Source organism: Paroedura picta, chromosome 7, assembly GCF_049243985.1.
Source record: "Paroedura picta isolate Pp20150507F chromosome 7, Ppicta_v3.0, whole genome shotgun sequence".
In the NCBI taxonomy this organism is placed as follows: Eukaryota; Metazoa; Chordata; class Lepidosauria; order Squamata; family Gekkonidae; genus Paroedura; species Paroedura picta.
This window is the reverse complement of record NC_135375.1, coordinates 35,083,346-35,102,822: the sequence shown is the minus strand read 5'-3', so window position 1 is coordinate 35,102,822 and position 19,477 is coordinate 35,083,346. Positions and strand designations below refer to the sequence as shown.

At 46.0% G+C, this 19,477-nt stretch overlaps 1 long non-coding RNA gene across 1 annotated transcript; it reads right to left on the bottom strand.

Moving 5' to 3' along the window:
* Positions 1-11,898: 11,898 nt before the first annotated feature.
* Positions 11,899-18,292, bottom strand: LOC143841760 (uncharacterized). The gene is made up of 4 exons (XR_013232791.1): positions 18,141-18,292; positions 16,564-16,741; positions 15,776-16,097; positions 11,899-12,234 (listed from the first exon to the last, which is right to left on the bottom strand). It is a non-coding gene; the product is annotated as an uncharacterized LOC143841760 (long non-coding RNA).
* Between the last annotated feature and the right edge of the window lie 1,185 nt (positions 18,293-19,477).

Sequence of the window (19,477 nt, the reverse complement as noted above, 5' to 3'; positions counted from 1 at the left end):
GAGCCTCTTTCTTTTCTTGAAGTGGGGGGGAGAGCAGAGGAGGGAGCAAAAAAAAAACCACACACGAGGCAAATCTCTACCCACAGAAGTTAGGGCTTCTAGAGCTTAAGTTGAGAGAAAATTAGGGCTTCCCTCTTTTAAAAAAGCCTTGGCCAATCATGGCTTCTCTACCATGGTGTTAGCCCTGGGCAATCAGGGCTTCTCTACCATGGAGCTTCGGCAACAAATGCGGAGCAGCTGGAGATCCACATGGTTTCTCATGCTTTCTCAATCCAATTCTGAAAATATTGAGGGTTATTTCCACTCCTAAATATTGCAGAATAAAGGTAGGGTCACATAGCCACCCAAATGCTTGCCCACAACCTGGGCTACTCTAGCTGCCACCTTCCTCTTCCTCTTCCTCCTCCCTGCACAGATAGCCACTGAAAGATGGGGGAGGGGGTGTTGATTCTGCAATTACTTTGTTTATTCCATTATCAATCCTGTTGAATTCAGATCAATTTGAACTTGGGTTTTCCTCTTCCCCCCTCTCCATTGAAACAGAAAAGTGTTCTGCACATGGTTAGGGTAGTTCAGTAGGGGGGGCAGAGGAGCCAATCAGAGCGGGAGCCTCTTTCTTTTCTTGGAGGGGGGGGGAGAAGATCGAAGAAGGCAGAAAAGGGAGAAAAAAATCTAAGAGCGACAGAAGTTGAGAGAAATTAGGGGCTTCTCCTTTAAGGCAAGCTTGTCACATGAGCAGCTTTGGCCAATCAGGGAATCTCTACCACAGAGCAGAGCCCAGATTCAAAACAGCCTGCTTTCTCAATCTGATTCTTAAAATATTGAGGCTTAAAAGTACTCTAAGATATTGCACGATAATGGTAGGATAATGCCGGATCAATCATGCTTGTTGCAGAAGGAAAATTTAAATCGCCCGTTTGATTGACGGCAGGGACTGAATCAACCTGGAATTGGAATAAAAGCTCCGTGCAGTTTACACCCTGGTCTCGTGTGCCACCACTAGCTCCTCCTCCTTTTCTCTGAAAAAAAGATAACAAGGCGGAGGGTGCTCATGCAGTAATGGAACCATGTCGGCGCCTGCACACTGGGGAGCAGGGACACATGAAAGACTTCCAGCGTCAAGCAGGCGGTCAAACAGTGGCAAACCATTTAGGGCCTGGGGCACCAGTGACATCTAACTATGTCAGTGACCAGCTGAACTTACAGAGAAGGCCACGGGGCCCCTGGGGAGCTCTCATGGACCTCCAGGTTGTCATAGATCCCCAGTTGGGAATCCCTTCTGGGGACAGTGCCAACAAACACAGCCAGACCAGGTCTGGGATTTTTATCCCAAAAATGGACAATATGCCCTAGGGAGAACCTAGGGCCATTCCGCACAAGGACCAATGTTGCCAATTGCTTTCACAAAGCGGAAACGCTATTTTAAATAGCAGAATCTTGGCATTCCGCATACCTTCATTTGTAGTGGAATCCAGTAGCATTTCATTCGTTCCCCACAGGTTTCCGGTCTCACAGGAATCGTTAGAAAGGAAGCAATTTTTTTCTGTGCTTGTTCCCGCCCCTGGCCATCAATCAAACGGAACAGCCAATGGGCAGTTGTTATCATGCTCCCGAAAAGCCCCTTTTCTTTTAAGCACAGTTAAAAAAAAAAACCACACAGTTGCAACGAATATGCGTTGATTCGTTGCAATGGAGAGACCCATCTAGCTGGTGTGTGAGCTGGCGATTCATCGTTACCACGCTCCCCTGAGTGGAAAAAAATATCCCCCCCCCCGCACGGGCACGATTTTGAGCCGAAATTAAAGGGAACTGGCGAACAGGGGGCTGTGTTGTGCTTGGGGACTTAGGGGAGCTTTAAAGCACTTCTGTGGGGGGACTGTAGCCGGAGAAGCCTTGCTGGATGAATCAAGCCTTGCTGGGTCGTTGCTTTCCCCGCTCCGAGAGGGAAAAAAAATGGCGATTGCTTCGCCGGAAGTTCGGAGGAGAGAGCCAGGGAGAGGGACTTTGTTGCAACCGCTACATTGAGAACGGAAATGTCTTTTTCGCAAGTGTTGCAGGTTGTTGGCAAGAGTGTAGCGATTTTCTGGGGATGAATCCACTTTTCCTGATTCCCCGAAAATCACTACAATTAAGCGATTTTGGTGCTAGTGTTGTAGGAGTGTTGCAGATTGCTCACAACATCATGCGTAACGCAGTTTTAGTGGCGAAAACAAAATGTAAGACTAGTGCTATATTAAAGTCGTGCGGAATTCCCTCCCCCCTTTGCTGCACATCTTCTTCTTCTTCTTCTTCTTCTTCTTCTTCCTCCTCCTCCTCTACATTTAAGCTCTAAAAGTTCTCATTTGTGTTTTTCTTAATTTAGCAAAGGAATGCCATTCTTTTTTACCATCTTAAAAATGGCCTTTCCTTGGTTCCTCTTTTTAAACCAAGATTTATATTTCTTGGTTTGGTTAATTTAAAAAAAAAAACTTTTTTCTTTTCTTGGCTTAATTTTTTCTTCTGGTTTCCCCTTCTTCCTTCTGAAAATGCTTGAAACCGCTTTCCTACTTTCCATCATTTCCCCAAAATTAGTAGCATTGCAAAGGAACTTGTTCCATTGCCTAAGTACAAAATCCCCATATTTGGTCCACTGATATCTGGTTCCTCCACCTGTGTAGAATTTCCACCTTTTCTGGGGTTCCCTCCTTCCTGGGTGACCATTCCTGCCTTCCCTCTCTTAACCACCCCCATTTACAAAGACCAAAAAGGGGGTCAGAATCCAGACCACTGTCTCTCGCCCCTGGCACCAGTTTTTCCACGGGGCACTTGTTGCTTTGTTTCAGCCAAAGCAACAATTGGTACCTTTTGTGCTGATGTGGAAAAAAAACAGCCACCAGCAAATCACAAAAACTTGGTGGTTTTCAGCACCCCAATTGTATTAACCAAGCAGACAAGAAATCCCCAAAGCAAAGGCCACCCTTTAAGACTCAGTGCCCAGGTCCTGCCCTCGAGGGCTTGCCTCAGAGCAATGGCTGCTTGCACCAGACAAAGGTTCTTTCTGGGTGGCTGAGAATGTCCACGCCGGGAGCCTGTTGTCTGGGGCCGGACGGTGGCCAGGCGGGCGAGACCCTCCTTCAGTCACAGGCCTGGATGGGGAGAAGCCTCCGGCTGCCGGGGAGCCTCCCTCGCCTCCACCTCCTCCTCCTCCCAATTCCGAAGACATCTCACTTCATCTGTCACCCATTCTGTTCGCCTGCCCAGCTGTCAAAACAGGGGGTGTCTCTTTCATTCCGGCTCACAAAGTACCAAGGGGGGAAAGGGGCTTTAATGCCTGTGTTTGGACACAAGCAATTATCCCTAATTATTGTTTTTCTTTTGAGCTGGCCCGTCCTGCTGGAGAGCCAGCAGATGAACATGCCCTAATCCTCCCCAGTCGGTTGATCTCAGTGGGTTTTGTGGGACAAGCCGGCTGAGGGGGGAGGCCCGAAGGCTTTCATCTCAATGTGAGTTTAGGGGCTGATTCAAACGCTTTGCGATGGGAGAATTAACCCCGGAGCCCAGACTTTCAATGGCCTCTGATAAGAGATTATACGGGTTGATGGCAAACTTTTCTTGGCAAAATGTTTTCAAAGGCCTTGGAGCTGTTAAATCAAAGCGCCATTGAATTGGGACAGGCCCTCTGGCTCTGACCCTGCCTTTTCTCCCATTCAGTGGCCGATATAATTGCCGGTGGGGTGGCAAGATGCACCTTGTCCTTCAGCCCCTTCCACCGATGGTCACCCACCCAGCTCAGTTCTGGAAACAATGGAGGAACATGGCCCAAAAGCTGGAGGTGGTGACATCGGAGGAATTACTCATTTCATTGCATCAACTAAGGAGGTCTTCCCCCTTTATGTAATCTTTTATATCCCACTTTTTCATCTTGGGTATCCAAAGCAGCTTACATTATTCTCCCCGCTTTCATTTTATCCAACCGGAAGTCCTGTAAGGCTGAGAAAGAGAGATTGGACCAAGGTCACCAAGCAAGCTTCGAAGACTGAGCAGGATTCAAGCCAAGTTCTCCAATGACCACCCCACCTTGGTTCTCACTTGTACCTCTTCTCTCTCTGAATTCCACTTCCTTCCCAAGAATGACCTTGAGCCAGTCACAATTCTCTCAGAGCTCTCTGACCCACCTACCTCATAAGGTGCCTGTTGTGGGGAGAGGAAGGGTAGGTGATTTTAACATGCTTCGAGGCTCCTTTGGGTAGAAAAAAGCAGGGTGCATGTGGAGGCAAGAATGCTTTAAAGATTTGTGGAGCCCCTAGTACCAAGGCCAGTTTAATGATTTATGGGGCCCTAGCAGAGTACAATTGCGCAGGAGCAGCCAGCCTGTGGGAGGGGGTGGTACTCTGAGTGTCCTGAAAGAGGGAAAAGTGGGAGGAGAGAGGCTACAGCCCTGTTCCATGGAGGGGAAGGCACCTTGTGGAGCCCCTGGAAGTACCGAGCCTAGATAAATGAGCCCTGTGTGGAGAAGGAGTCAGGAATCAAATCTGGTTCTCCAGATTAGATACTGCTGCTCTTAACCACTACCCCAAGCTGGCTCAGTGGCAGAGCTGGGCCTGGACTTTGCTGACACTCATATTTGGAGATGGATCAAGATGAGCAACTGTAGAAAAGAGCAGGCGTCCAGGAGAACCTTACAGACTAACAAAATTTGTGGCAGGGGATGACCTTTTGTGAGTCACTGCTCACTTCTTTGCATAAAGCTAGATTGTGAGTCCACCTGTCCTTACAATTTGAAAGTAGATTTCAAACACTGAATGAAATAGCAGATTAGTGGCAAACTGAGGCATGATTGGATTAGATATGATATGCAGAGAAGTAGTAGGCATGAGAAATCAGCATTGGTTATGAGACAGCAAACCTAGGTCTCTATTAAGGCCAGGAGGATGCATTGTCTTGTGTTTCATTATCAGTTGCAATTCTGCAGTCTCTCTTTCTAGTCTTGCTTTTAAATTCCTTTGTAAGAGAATTACTATTTTTAGGTCAATGACTGAACGTCCTGGAAAGTCCAAATGTTCTCCCATTGTTTTTTGAATGCTGTGATTTCTGCTATCAGAAATTAATTCTTTGTCAAAGGGACTGGCCTCTTTGTCCAGTGTAGGGGGTAGAGTAGCATTGCTGACATATGAGGGCATAAATCACACTAAAAGATAAGCATGAACCTGAGATGGTGCATCTGATGCTGCTGGGCCCACTGATGCTGCTACTCAGATCTATATGAGTAATCCAAACGGGGGAAAAATCAACCAATTGGCTGGTACAAAAATGCAGTCTTTTTGGTTATCCTTATTCCAGTTTATGTTGTAGATATTCATATCTCTAGTCTGCAAACATGAACCAAAACGGGTTCTGGATAAACACTTTTTGTTTTCTTTTTCAATGGCCCGGTTTCAAGGTTGTTCTCTTCCTCAGTGGTTTGTTATCCTAGGGATAGTCCTCAGACTCAACATTTCCTGGAAGTTTCTGCTGCTCTACGGCTGTGAAAACCCCGTAACTCCCCCTCACATAATGGCTTATAACAGATCTATATGAGAGCAAAGTTGCCATCTTTGTTGCAGTTTAAGTTACTGTTAAGTAGTTTATCATTGCAGGTGAGAAGTGGTGTTAGGCTAAAATGCTGTCTGTAAGCAGGAAAAGGTGCCCCCCCCCCCCCGCTCCAGTTCCTGTGTTCCAGCACGGGTTCCAGGTCATTAATAATGTGTTGAACGACTTGAGCTGTAGGTGACCACCAGTGGTGCTCTGCGGTCATTTGCTTTGGGCTTTGGGCAGAGTCAGCCCTGGCTCGTATTTGGATGGGAGACCTCCAAGGAACACTGGGGTCATGACGTGGAGGCAGGCAATGGCAAACCACCTTTGAACACCTGTTGGCTGCCTGCCAGACAATCGTAGGATCTCCATATGACTGACAGACAGAGACAGATTTCGCTTGTCTTGTAGCAAGGTGCCCCTGGGTATCATTCTGGCCTTCCTTCCTCGCCATTCTGTACACAAGAAATAAACCTCCTGGACACCACAGTACAGATACACGAGAGTCATGTAAGTACCATGTTATACCAGAAACCCAACAGATCAACAAGCGTATCTATGTGCTTCCAGCCACCCATCCTCCAGCTGCATCAAACACTCCATTTTCTTTAGCCAAGCCCTACGCTGTAGATGCATCTGCTCCAGCCTCTCTGACAGAGCTGCTCAACAGAGGAATCTGCAATAGCCTTCTGATATTTACCTGCTGTGTACTTTGCCATCAGCACCATGCTGTGGGTAACTTGATTACTGAGAATGGCAGAGGATCTAGATGTGATCCATAGCAGGATGGACACAAGGCCAGGATCAGGGCCAGGTGGGGAAGTAATTAGGCAGGTGTTTCTCAGGTCAGAAGAAACTCACTCCTCCTAACTGAGCAGCTGGTAGAGAGGTGAGGCATTACAGGAGCCAGGTGCTGGCAGGAATAAGACATAGACCGGAAATTTGGGAAGAATTTCTATCCCACACAGAAGCTTCAGCAAGATTGGCTCGGTTGGCTAAGCCCGAAGCCAAACACCGGATACCTGGCTTAGTCAATTTGGAGATCCACCGGATAAGCTGATTGCGGGAATCCCTCGACCTGAGCTCTCTCTTCTCACTTGCTCACTGGCTAACTAACTGTAGCCAAGCTCTAAAGAGTTCCCTGTTCTGTAATGAGAGGAGCCCAACCCAAATTAGCTCTAATTTAAGCATCTGGATTGATTTATGTCTGGAACTCAAAACCAGCTGATTGCTCGCAAGTGCTAACGAAACCAGTGGGACCAAGAGGTTTCCAGAACTGAAGCGGATGCTCGCTGTGGGACTGTGGTCTGCTGCAGCTGATGAGCTACTGATGTTTACATTTATCTCCCTGAGTTCCCTCCTCCTGATGCTTCCCAGACCTCCCTGTGACTCTAGACGGAAGACAAAGAGCCAGGCTCAAATATGCTTCTCAGCCAAAACAGCAACAGAAACAGGGGCAGCCCCCACAGCACCCAATATCTAATACATTAATGTTTAATATATAACAGTGACCCAGAAGGTGTGCATGAATATTGCATGCACTGCAAACATTTGGCCCCTTCAGTGGCTGGCTTACAACGGAGAATCTACTCAAACAGAACACCAAACAGCTTCGAGAAATGCCACAAGACTTTCTTATGCAGGATAGCTTGTAACAGCTGGAACTCTTGGGCTTCGGGGAAGACAATGGGGGTCCATCTGGAGAAGCTGGGACAATGAAGAGGGCTTTGGATTTTTATTAGATGGTCTACTTTGGCTTGTTATGAAGTACCAAGCTGTACACCAACCAGCTTGGTGTAGTGGCTAAGAGAGGTGGCTTCTAATCTGGCGAGCTGGGTTTGATTTCACGCTCCCCCACATGTAGCCAGCTGGGCGACCATGGGCTTGCCACAGCACTGATAAAGCTGTTCTGACAGAGCAGTAATATCAAAGCTCTCTCAGCCTCACCTACACCACTGGGTGTCTGTTGTCGGGAGAGGAAAGGGAAGGCAGCTGTAAACCCTTTTGAGATGCTATACAGCCTGATGCTATCTGTGTTTGTTTAAAGATTGAGACCATTGAGCTAAAGAGGATTGAGAAGGTTGAGACCGACCACAGGTCCCCCTCAGATATCCCCTCCATGGCCTGAACCAGTCTGACCTCTCTAGGGGTTTTGGCTAAGTTTCCATCCTGTTGTATTGTTATATTGTTGTTGTTGGGATCACTGAAGTTGTGTTGTTTATAACCACTGTTAGATTGTTATTGTTGTATTCGACTATGTTGTATGTTGATGTATCCCCCCTGTGATGTTGTATGTAAACCGCCCTGAACAATAATCCAAACAAGAGCGAAACACGTGATGAGGCTTGAATGGTGTCTGCAAATACAAGGAACACAACTCCCGGAACTCATTTTGGAGTACTTAAAGAGGTGTGCTACTTTGTGGCACTGCTGCATCCCCACAATATGCATGGCAAACAACTCTTGAAAACCCTGAGAGGTTGCAGAAGCCGCTTCCAACAGAATCATTGGGAGGACGGGAGATGGAAGTTAGTTGCATAGATCTGGTTAAAACATTTACACATTAAAATTGATATCCTGGCCTTAAATCTACTACAGATGAGTATGAAGGATGACTATTTTGAACATTATACTATACAGGTAGAGTATGTTATACTACACGCTCTCACACGCAAGTATCAACAAATACATGCAAGCGTGGGATGTTTTGTCCGATAAAGGAATGTTTTGGGAAGAGAAACCGAAAGACGGCTCTCTATGGAGCAATGAGTAAACACATATTCATTGCCACTTGTATTTTTGGTTTTTAAAAAATTAAAGGGAAAAGGGGTTTTTGGTGGCACTAGGATATCGATTTCATTGGCTCTTCAGTTTGATTGATGGCCAGAGGCCGACAGAAATGCCACAAATTATGTCTCATTTGTAGCGATTCAGGCAAGACCGGAAACTTGCAGATAACGAAAACAGTGCTAATGGGAGAGTCCCCCCGCTAGAAATGGCTGTGCGCGTTATCAAAGTCTGCAGGTATTAATTGTAGCGCTTTACGATAGTGCTTATATTTAGCAACATTAGCGGTTGTGCGGATTTGCCCTCTGTCTGAAAATAGCAACAGCTAGTTGCCTCTAGTTTGTGATGCTCCCATTGGATTCAGCTTTGCCAGGCTACTTATTGGAACGTATTCTCCATCAATGCTGTCCTTTCCTCATTTATATCATCCAGGACCACTCTTGGACAGGAGGCTAAGTCTCTCTATCATATTTCTCTTTTTTTTTAAAAAAATTAAAATTAAAAAAGGAGTTCCAAAAGTAAATGGAACTTTAATCCTTCCCTCCATAACTATCTTTACTGCTTGTTTCTGCTACAGATCTAACCTTGCAGGTGTAGAACTGAAGCAGTTGCTGATCTAGAGGGACATGATGGAGGTGGTGTTGATCTCCCCTGGAGGAGTCCCTTTGTTGTCCAACTGTGGATTAATGATGTCACTGACTGATTGACCTGCAGAAAGAGTTTCTGCAATGGTTCAGACAGTTCCTTGCAGTGCCACATCTGGCATCTAAACTTCCTGTGGAGAGGAAGAGATTGCATTTCAACAGAGGTTTATTTATTTATATTTTATTTATATTGGGATTTGTACCCTGCCCCTCCCAGAAGGCTGTTTTGGGATGGCTTCCATCATTAAAAAAAAACAACACATAGCTATTTATCTATAAATTAACATTTAAATTATAAAACTTCAAACCATTAAAACCTTTAAAATCCATCATACGAACTGATTCACCAACATACATTACTGTGCTCAATTTTCAGTTTCAGGGCGGGGGGGGGCGGGGCGGGTATTCATATAGGGGGAGCCAGTTGGTGTTTTGTCTCAAGTCATCATGATGTTCACTGGTCCCAACCCAATGCCTGGTGGAAGAGCTCCATCTTGCAGACCTTTTGCAACTGAGCCAGCTCTTGAGGGGCCCGCAGCGCTTCCAGGAGCTCATTCCACCAGGTCAAAGTCAGGGCTAAAAAGGCCCACACCCTGGTTGAGGCCAGACATACTTCTTTTGGTTCAGGGATCACCAATTTGTTGAAACTGGATGATCGTAGAACCCCCTGGGAACATAGCCAGCCAAGTGCTCCCTCCAATATGCTGGGTCCAGATCTTGAAGATTAGCACCAGTACCTTACAGCCTGGCTTTTCTAATCATCAAATAAAGCTGTCCTTCATCCTGACCATATAACCTTCTCTGTTCCTAGATGGGAAGTTAAATCTTTTTACAACAGCCATCTAGTAGTACCCAAAAGTATGACTATAAGGAGCTGAGAAAACGGAGAGGCCCATTTTGTGTGTTTGTGTTGTGTTGTGCCTTGGTTACTTCATTCAGGCACAAGACCACCCTGTGTAGGAGATCTCTGCTGATTCCACAGCAACCGAACTGATTCCACCAGATGACACAGACGGAAGATGTCAGAGAGGCCTGAGATGAATCCCGATAGCTGGGGACAATGTTTTGCGCAAATGTGTTTTGCATTTGAGGTTGCCAGCAAGCCTGTGGGGTTGGGGGGCTTCCTGTTTCACAGGCTGCCAGATTGCATCTGGGTGGCCTAACGAGAATCAGTTTGAGGAGGGGTGAAGTTTGGAATAGGACAACTGCTCTGCAAACTCCCTTCAGGTTCATTGCTGGTTCTGTCATAACAGTATTGTTGTTGAGAACAAACACAGCGATAGGAACCTGCAGCTGGAAAAGTAAGCATTTGCTGCAGTGTCATAGATTAGCTGGGGTTGAGTTGTGGTGAGCCAATTGATTTACCTGCTTCCTTCCTGTCCTTATTTCAGGTCAAATCAGTCTTGATCAACAGAAAAGCAAACGTATCTAATGATATGCTGGACAATGGCCATAATAAAAATCTAAACCTAAACCCTCTCTAATGCAAAGAGTATCTATCAACTGGTTTGATAGAAGAAAAATAACGGCATTAATCTACTGACTCTACTTCTGCCATGATTATGGTTGTGTAAATTGTGTGAGTTTTGTAGCTGGCTTGGAGCCATATTTAAATCAATCAATCTAATCTATGGACTCCACTTTCCTTCCAGCATCGTCCCTACCTTTTCCATCTGCTTGCTTACTGGAGTCTGGGAAACTCAGGTTTGAATCCCTGCTCTGCCATAGAAGCTTACTGAGTGGTCTTTGGTCAGTCACCCCTCTCAACTTACTTCATAGGGTCGTTGTGAGGATAAAATGGAGAAGAGGAGGAGGATGGAAGCAGCTCTGGATTCCCATTGGGAAGGAAGGCGGGATAAAAATAAACTCAAGAAGCAAGAATAATTGTCATGCTATTTCCTTCAAGTGTTCCAGGTGCTTCATACAGTTCACTTCTGTAATCCCTGCAAAAGAGGGGTAGTGAGGCTGGGGAAAGAGGCTGGGTAGTGAGGCCACTGAGTTTGTTCGTGGCCAAGGTGAGATGCTGAATCTGAGATGCTCCAGCTAACAGCACAGACATGAAACCAGAACGTCATTGACTTTTCATGATCCTGCAGTCTGTTTGTTCTCCAAGCCCAGTGTTGTATATTGCCAGATGCCGTCCTTCTCCCAAACCTGTTATCATTTTAACTGGAAAAATTAAAATCTACATGCAAATACTACATGCAAATACTCATCCGTTACGACTGAGCCCTTCCGATAGCAGATGAATCAGTTTTGTCCTCTGTCAGATTGACAATCGACAGCCTGGGAATTTTATTAGTCACTGCCCGCTCATATTCTGTCATGTCCTATCCAGCGTGGAGAAACTCAGCTAGGGAGAGAGACACCACTGGTAATTTGCACATCAGCCTTGTAATCAAAAGGATGGTGATAGTTTTACTGGAGTTTTATTTGATTCTCTTATTGATTGGGTTAGAAAGTGTCTTCAAAAGAAGCCCTCATCCCACTCCATGGAGCTTTTCCATCTGGAATGTATTGAAATCACCCACTGGGGCAAACATCAATAATTAAAGTCTCTTCTTTTTTATGGTCAGCCTCACAGATGTTCACAATATCTGTCCAGACCAGCGCTGCAAAGTTATTTCCTGCCTTTTTAGTATTTGTGTTTAATATTAAATATATGCATGTTTTGTAATCTGTAAAGAAATGCAAAGAATCAGTCAAGATGCACATTTCACGAAGTGGCCCTGTTGGTGAAGCTACAAAAACCTATTGAGCTGCAAAATCTAATGGAGTTCTTTTCTTTCTTTTTTTCGGGGAGGGGGGAGGGGGGAGAGAAAAGCAGAGTCAGAGGGAAGCAGATGGATTGCTTTTGCCAGAAGAGCAACCATGTTTAAATTAAAAACTCTTTTGAAATTTGTATTTTAATTGCCACAATGAAAACTATTTTACTGCATTTCACTGCCTGTGTGATATCCGCATGGTAACCATTTCCAGAACAGTAACATCGACCAGGGTACTGAGGTTCCCATTGCTGACTGTCTGTTTGCTTTAACTAGTACAAATTCTTGCATGGTGGCTTCTCATTTTGTCCCCAGCAAATTCTTCCTGGGAAACGATGCTGCCATTGGCTGGATCCTACAGTTCCATTCCACTAATGCCTCCGTTTTTCTCTCGTGCCCTTCCCCCCACACTCCAGGCTTGTCCACTGGCAGAAAAGCCTCTCCCATTGTTCAGATGTGGAAGAGCCTTTTGTACTGTCAGAAGGATCCTGGTATCAGAGGGAAAATGGCAGCATTAACAGGATACTGTGCAGGATACAAGCAACATACCAATGAGTTTTGCAAACTGTGAAAGAGCTCAGAGTAAGTCTGCATTTGGCAAAGGTGATAGCACTACCTTGGTATGAGTCTGGTGTGTGTGTACAGTTATGAATCTGCACAGCTCGCCAACTATTTTTACTGGCTTCCTCTTGGGCTCAATGTAAACATTGCATCTTTACGTAGAAGTGTCAATCTTGGTTCCTGCAAAGGAAATATGTAAATAAACCTAGAAGAGCAAGTCTTTATCTAGATCAGGGGTAGTCTGTGGACCCCCAGATGTCCATGGACTACAATTCCCATGAGCCCCTGCCAGTTTGACTACCCCTGATCTAGATGTTTAGAATGGTGAGAATGCACAATCCAGAAACTTATAAGAATCAGGATTCATACCCCTTGCCCTAAGACATTTGGGTGGCAAATCTCCATGAAAACCCCATGCCTGCCCGAGTAATTAGTATGGGACCCAATCCATTGGAACTTCTGTGTAAAACCCACTAGAAAGCTAGAGAGCCATCTTGGTGTAGTGGTTAGGAGCAAGGCCTTCTAATCCGGTGAGCTGGGTTTGATTCCCCACCCCTCACATGCAGCCAGCTGGGTGACCTTGGGCTCACCTCAGCACTGATAAAGCTGTTCTGACCGAGCAGTAATATCAGGGCTGTCTCAGCCTCACCCACCTCACAGGGTGTCTGTTGTGGGGAGAGGAATGGGAAGGTGACTGTAAGCTGCTTTGAGACTCCTTTGGGTAGAGAAAAGTGGCATATAAGTACCAACTCTTCCTTTTCTTCTTCTTCTACTCCATTCCATGCAAGAAGAGGTCAGGGCCCCTGGCTCAGGTCTGTCTCTCACTCTGACCGCTGAGGTGACAGTCTTGCATTGCCTCATGACGCAGCTGCCTGTCAGCCCATCGTTTTGTTTTGGAAAAGCCAGGCAAGATGCACCCTACATCTGTGCTCTTCTAGAAGAGTCATTTTTTGGGGCAGGTTTTAGCTGAAATTCACATAGAAATCTTTCTTAATCCTCTATGCACCAGCTGCTGATACTGCCGGAAACTTCCTACCTGCATGCTTCATTGCTAAAGAAACACGCTGGGTCCATGGTGGGGGAGGGGCGCGATCTACAGAGAGGCCCAGTTCCACTTTGCCTCAGTGGAGGCCCTCGTCTTTTCTCCCCCTCCTAAGAGTGGGTTTGCCCTTAAGCTTTTGCTGTGGTGTGATGAGGGCATCTCGCATGTCAGCTCCTTTAACATCACATGATGAGATGTGAGTTATCCTCAGATAGCCTCAAATGCTAGGAGGCTTTTAAAGAAATGAAATCATGCTCTGCATTTCATCATAATGTAAGCCATGGAGCTCTTTTCAGATGGGAAGGCTAATAGTTTCACTCCCCCCCCCCAAAAAAAAACATTTTCCCCTACTTTAGCTTGATTTGAAACCGCATGGGGCTATGTTTTCAGAAAAAAACAGCAATTAGGTGTAGCAATTGCATGCCCTCAAAATCGGCATACGCTGATCTTAAGTCCTCCCTGATTAGACCATGTGTAGACAACAGAAATTAGTGTTTTCTGGGTGGATTTCATTGTAACACTTTCTTTTCGCTCCATGCCAACCTTTGGCCGCACATATTCTGTACACTGAGCAGTGCCCTTTGTGCCTTCAGAACTGTCTTAAAAATGAAGACCTAAATGTTCAGTGTTCCATGAGCCTGTTTCCATGCTCCGCGAATGACCTCTGATGTTGCCTGGGCCATTACACACAGTATACTAATGCACCCAACACGTAATTTTTATATAGCCTGTCAGCTCTTGAGTTGCCTGAGTCCTATCAACATGGGATCACCTCAGCTGCTGGTTGCTGGAGCACACAAGCTCTATTACCTCCTCTCAGTTCCTGGATATCTTGTAGGAAACACTTTTTCCTTTTGTCTCTTCTTGCTACCACGACAGTTGTCATGATGTCCGGGTCTTTTCCCCAGAAGAACTCTGAATCTGAATTGGATCCATCCTGTTCTTTCCAGCAGATTGCAATATTGTTATTCTGAATAACCAGGGAAGGATAGCTCAGCTGGCCAATGGTGCAGAAATACATATGAAACTGGATCACAATAAGCAAACCTTGCTGAATTGCTCTTTCTTGCTGGTGGCCCACAACCCAGAAAGCAGTTCAATGGGACTATCCGGATTTAAGACTTAAATCCAAATGTTGTAGTTTAGCTGGTTGCCAGTCAGCTGTATGCTAGAGATTAAGATCTGAGGCCATGAGACTAAAGGCCAAACCATGTCTTATGTTAGGGATCTGTTATCAGATCACCTGATGTGTATTTAAGCTTAGAAGGTGGGAGGGGTTGGGGAATTGTGTCAGAGACGGGTGTGGGAACAGTTTGGCTCATTTTCCACCACCACCACCACACTGTTTCCTGACAGAATTCTCTTCCACTGGAGATCTACTTTGATATTAAACTGGGGACCTCTGAAAGTGGCAGGAATTCCAGTGAGCCCAGCAGGTGGAAGGCTCTGAGGAGTAGACTGACAAAAAGGCCTTTTGTCTCAGCCTCTGGCAGGGGCTCCTGGGAATTGTAGTCCATGGACATCTGGAGGGCCGCAGTTTGACTACCCCTGCTCTAGAGCAGGGGTCCTCAACCCCCGGTCCGTGGCCTGGTACCGGGCCGCAAAGGCCATGTTACTGGGCTGCCAGTAGCCGCGCCTCCCCCCCCCCGCAGCGAGAAGGGGGGAAGAAGCAGGCACAGCCACCGGCACGCCAGCGATGCAAACGCGCATGCGTGGAGCTGCCGCGCGCGTGTTTGCGCCCCCTGCTGGTGAAAACGCGCACACGCAGCAGCTCTGCGCATGCACGTTAGCGCCACCTAGTGGCGAAAACGCGCATGCGTGACAACTGTACGTGCGCGTTTGCGAGCAGCGGCGGCGGCGGCCGGGCTGCCGGCTCTCTCCAACCCTTGGAGGCGGTCCCCGACTACTAGAAGGTTGGGGACCGCTGCTCTAGAGCTTCCTCGTGCCCTGGTTATGAGTAATTGACACAAACTTGCTGTACCATAAGTGAGGCTCCCAACTTTGCTAAAACTCCCCAGTCCCCCAATTTAGGTTCTTAGGTTCTTTTAAATATAAGAGCAGTCTTTCTGGATCAGACCAGAGGTGCATTTAGTCCAGCATCCTCACAAGGACATAGAAGCTAAGGCCCTCTGAATATGGAAGTTCCCTTTAGTCACCATGTGTCATGGGTCAGTCAGGCTGCAGCAATAGAGAGGAGGAAAGGGTCAGTAGGGTTAACCCAGGGGCAGCAGTATCTGATAGGTGGGAGAGGAGATGCAGGCAAGCCAAAATGTACAACTGAGAGTTTGCACAGAATCACCTCTCCCCCCTCCAGCTCTGATGAAGAACATCCACCCACTCTCAGCTCCCTGGGTTCACCTGTGCTAACAGAGAAGCATAGGCATAGGTTGAGAGCAGAACTCCAGATTAGAAGGGAAAACACTCACCTCACAGCTTGACGGCAGCTGTTGGCTGAAAGTGATGCCAAGTCCTTACAGGATTAAAGCCATGCAGGTGGTTGGTAGCAGCTTGATAGCCACGGGAAGTGTAGAAGCAAATGCATTCAGATGCTGGTACTCCCATGCCTTGCAATTCTGGCCTTTCGGACTGGGCCTGCATTTTGGCTGATCTCTGGACTTCTGACCTATAGGTTTGAAATGAAAACTGCTCTGGCTCTGTTCACTTGTTGGCCTGATAAAGATGCTGCAGCTCTGCTTCTGCACCTGGCCAGTCATTACACCAAGGCCTCTTCAAGATTGAGTGAGAGTTCTGGGTAAGAAGGAAGCAAATGACAATGGAGCCAGTTACACTGATGGAAGGCGTACACACAGAGAGACACAGACACACACACGTTTTACAATGGAAGCCCAGAGGCCACACTAGGAAAATAATTTTTTAAAGAGAGGTATTTCAAAATGTCACAGAACTAAATGTCCCATGTAGCATTGCCCAGAGACTTTCAGATAGTAGGACTGAGTGAGATCACAGACAGATGCTGCCAATTAGAATATGGGATACAGCTAATCAAACAAGCTCCTAATTTGAATTAAGGCTGCAGTCTAAAACAAACTTATTGAGATGCACATTTTATTGAAATCAACATTGATTTCCAGATAAGAAAATTAATATGAAATACAGGGATCTTCTTGAAAATGTTTTTGCTGAAAGTCTGGCAATATGCAAAGTTATTTAAAAACATTAATTAGCTAGATAGGAATCAATTAAACATATTTACTTGAGAGCCAATGTGTTGACTCCAGCAGTGGCCTTCTCTGGTGGAGGGGTTCATTATCATCAATTTCCCCCTCTCCCCACAGTGTGTCCAGTGCTTTTACTGGGGGCCTTCTCAGCCCCAGAGGACAGTGTTTGGGGGAGTCCAGTGAGCTTGCAGTGGGGACGTGGAAAGTTCTTTTCTGCAAGCAGAATTCCATTTGTGGTCAGTTAGCTACAGCCCATTGTTTTCAGAGACATCAAGAATATAAAGGGCACAGACAGTCTCATTTTCCACATATTAGACCCTCCACACATTGCAGCAGAAGCCTTTTACAGTGACGTCAGTCTTTCCAGGCCTTCTGACTGACCTCATTACACCTCTCTGGTGGGAAAAGCCTTCCTGCTTTGAGAAGGAGCACCTTCTGTTCAGAAAAGACCACACGGGAAGCCCACCCCTGATCTGCTGTCTGATCGAGCCCAAAGGGAAAGCCCCACTCTGCTGTAACAGCAGTAACCGAAGTGAAGCTGTTTTTCTTCAGTGGAACAACTCCCATGCAGTGTGTCGTGGAATATATTTGTACGCTTAATCAAAGACACATTTTGTAACCTCAAGTTATACCCAACACATGGTAAACGATCATTATTTTAAGACCTTCAAGCTGAACCGGTTTTACAGTGGGAGGTTATACTCTAAGAATCTGGCAACATTTGTCATTCACTGGTCTACTTTAACAAGTGTAGAAAAGAAATAAAAGGCAGACAGCATAAACCTTCTTTGTACCAATGCTGGAGGGAACCCCCATGAGAACTTCCAGGTGCGCTTTATCAAAATTCTGCTCCTGAGCTGAAAAGGAAAGTTGATTTATGTGCTGAGGATGCAGTTTATCTGCTGCCTCCTCCAGTCCCTAGTTAATCATCCCTGCCCAAGGTGATCTGTGGATATCAGGGGATTCCACCGCCATCCCCATCTCTCGTTTGTAAGGCCAAATTTTATATTACATCAATGTGTACCTGCACTGAACATGCAAAACCCAATTTTATGCCCCCCAAACACTCCGAAATAGACTCTACAAGGAATTTCCAGTTAGCGACAGCTCTCAGCAGGATGTATCTATATAAAAACAAACAAACAACTAGCAAAGTTTCCTGAACAGTGTGTGAATAGTCATCGAGGTCTGAAATAATTTATTAGAGGAGAGCAGCAACAAACGTTTTCCACCCACTTCTCTGAGTATGAACAGGTCAAAATAAAATTAAGGGATTTGGTCTTTAGTTCCAGAAGGCATTAAGAGGCAGGTTCCTTTGTCTTAAATCAGCTTGTTCACAGTTTAGACCTGGATCTGAAGAGCTATTTGGGGCTCTCACACAGCAGAGTAATAAAGATTTGTGGGCCCATTATTGCTGCAAACCTCCATATTACAATCACATAAAGCAAATACATTTGATCAAACTAGTGTCTATATCGAAGTCCTGAATCTCACCTTCCTCCCAACGAGATTCCAGTATAAAGAGCCATCTCACTAAGGTTCCAAATACTGCCATGGTGCATTTCCTACCATGCAAAAGTAAAATACAATACAATAAAACAATATTCCTTACCCTTGTGATAGACATGGGCTGCCAGCCTCCAGGTGGGAGATGGACATTTTCTGGAATTATAGCTAATTTCCAGACTACATAGATAGTTTGACTGTGGTTTATTTATTTAAATAAATGTTTATTCCACTGCTCCTGAAGAATATGGCTGCTTTGGAAGGTATATGGCATTATCCCCAGCTAAGGTCCCTCCCCTTTTTAAAGCTCATCCTCCCAGCCTCCACCTTAAAATCCAAACCTAGAGGTGGCAACTATGATAAGCAGTAGTGACCTTTCTGAAGCCCAGAACAATTTCTGGTTGTCTAAAGCAGTGGCCCCCAACCTTTTTATCATCGGGGACCGGTCGATGGTTGACAATTTTACTGAGACCCGGGGGGGTAGTCTTTTGCTGAGGGATGCTGCCTCCTGCCAGTGCCCCTGACTTCCTGCCATCTGCTGGGGGGCCCTGCCAGCAGCAGCTGCACAGTGCCACGCCAAGGGGGAGGTCCAGCAATAGCAGCCGCTGGAGAGCACCAAAGGTGAGCCGGTGGCAGGATGGCAGGGCAGCCCCCGAGGTAGCAGCTGGGGAGGAGAACGAGGAGGATAGAAACAATGGGCAGCAAAAGTCAGTAAAAATCACCACTCTTCTAGTATAGCTCTCTGGCAGGGGGGAAACCCTGCTGCCTTGCCTGGTGGGCATCCTACCATTGTTCATGCAAGGAACTTGTTCCAGCACATGGAACGTTGTTCAAAATAGTTGTCTACATACCATACCACAAAATCTTTCTTCCATTTTAAAGGGGGCACAGAAAGCAAATCTAAAGCTTATACGGGTTCATGGAACTAGCTTTGTGCTTCTTGGGATCTTTTCCTGTATATCCAATAGAAGGTTCATTATCCAGATCTACCATTTCTTTATATCCCTTACGATCCAAAATCACTACCAGATGCCCAAGGACTCCCGGGAGGAGAATCAGTTGTAAAGCATCTGCTTTGCTTGCCAAAGGTCCCAAGTTCAGACCCCAGCATCTGCAGTCCAATGAATTAGGTAAGAAGTGATGTGAAAAACCTCTTCCTCAGCCCCTGGGGAGCTGCTGCCAGTCAGAGCACGCAATGATAGGTGATCTCTGACTCTCTGTAGGGCACCTTCATGTGTCCTTCTAAGGGTTAGAACTCTGCATTCTGCCTGCTGACATTTCAGGTATCTTGTTAGTTAACAAAACACATGTCATGTCTTATATTTCTGATACAGTGCTTGGGAGAAACTGAAATAACAATGGAATATGTATTTGTAAAATAAGAGAAATACCTGTAATGAAATATCTGCCAATGTCATTGTTATGGATTTACACAGGAGATGC